Source organism: Poecilia reticulata, linkage group LG11 (genome assembly GCF_000633615.1).
Source record: "Poecilia reticulata strain Guanapo linkage group LG11, Guppy_female_1.0+MT, whole genome shotgun sequence".
NCBI classification, from domain to species: domain Eukaryota; kingdom Metazoa; phylum Chordata; class Actinopteri; order Cyprinodontiformes; family Poeciliidae; genus Poecilia; species Poecilia reticulata.
In genome coordinates, this window is record NC_024341.1 from 19,472,960 (window position 1) to 19,474,534 (window position 1,575).

The 1,575-nt window shown below is 35.2% G+C and overlaps 1 protein-coding gene across 1 annotated transcript in view; it reads right to left on the bottom strand.

The window, feature by feature from the left end:
* Positions 1-246: 246 nt before the first annotated feature.
* LOC103472527 (glutamate receptor ionotropic, kainate 5-like) overlaps positions 247-1,575 on the bottom strand; it is a 219,298-nt gene continuing 217,969 nt past the window's right edge. Inside the window, exon 22 of the transcript XR_001777105.1 lies at positions 247-442. The gene's annotated coding sequence lies outside the window, so the exon portion shown is untranslated. The remainder of the gene's footprint in view (positions 443-1,575) is intronic.

The following is a 1,575-nucleotide window of genomic DNA, read 5'->3' on the forward strand; positions in this document are numbered from 1 at the left end:
TAGTCCCAAACAGCTAATCCTGAACAGAATGGTTGAAAAAAAAAAAAGAACCAAGGTTTTGCAGTGGTCTAGTCAAAGTCAAAAACACTGTAGCAGAACCTTAGCAGACTGTGCAGTAAAAAAAGCTCACAAACCTTTAAAGAAGAGCTGGTTAAATTATTACAGTGATGTTAGAGCTCAATAAAGTCAAACAGTAAATAACTAAAAAATAAAAAAACATCGTAGTCAGACACATTTTCAATACAATGACTTTTTAAAATGTTTTTTTCCTTTTTTATTCCAAATATGTTTCTATATATTGAATATCAGAGGGAGGAGCCCCTCCTAGATTCACCCCACACACCAATATCGATAATAATCATGATAACATCAGAATCATCAGAGTAGGGTCCTTCTGTCGTCCCTGTTCTGGTGCAAACAGCTGAAATCTGCTGGTACAAATCTGAGGGAGGAAAACAAAAACAAAAACCCAAACAGTCAAATGTGCAACACAACACATGTTCACACTTGCATAGCTGCGTTTGTGAGGACATGCATTATCCCAACGACTTGGGCCCCATTCAGACCTGGATCTGAAACTTTCAACGCCTGAACTCACCTTAGTTCTCACAAAGATAGCCAAGCACACGCACACACACACACACACACACCTATACAGGTCCCGGTGAATTGTAAGGACAATTTTTCCGAACCAGTCACAGTGGTGAATTATGGGAGCACCCCTTTCCACTTGCTCTACAGACCGGCTGAATGTGTCAAAAAATCTTTAATGAGCCACTCAACAAAGATCTCAGTTAAAATTGTGTTTACACACTACACAACTCTAAATATAATGACCTGACTTTATGCAACATTAACAGGACATCGGTAATTAGATAAATAAGCCACACCCCCTGCATAACAATACATTATAAGTACCAATGAGAATTGCAAGGACATTTAAAATAAGACTTCAAAGAATGTCACTAAAACATACTAAAGTACCCAAATGAGCATCAAATGGATTAATTCACACCCTGCAATAATGGTAGTGTTCATTTGTCATGAACACAGGCACGGACTACAAAAATCTCATTCAAAATATGAAAAAAATAATRATCAAATAGAAATATGGTCAGCAATATAGTGCTTGTTCATTACCTATAGGGTAATGTTTAGACCTATACAAATTAAAATGTATTATGGAATAAACAAACGACATTGTCTTTTGCAATTTTTATTTTTTGGAGCAAACCAAAACACAGGATCCTATCAAGCTTAGTTTTTCAAAACAGTTTGACTTTAGTCAATAATGAAGTTAAACCCAAGTTCTTCTAGATACCACACAATACACATGACCCAAACAAAACAAAAATCTTACTTAAACAGATTGAGAAGCAAACAAATCTCTCTTTGAAGCAGGTTTTAAGAATACTATTCTACTCAAATATTAATCCTGAAGCCCTTTCAAATTAGGGTACAATGCTCTACAAAGCATTGTGCCTCATTTCAACTAAAGGTGAAGCCCAACTTAACAAAAGAAAACAAAAAATTAATTGTGATACCTTTAAGAAAACATATTACTAGAACAATTTT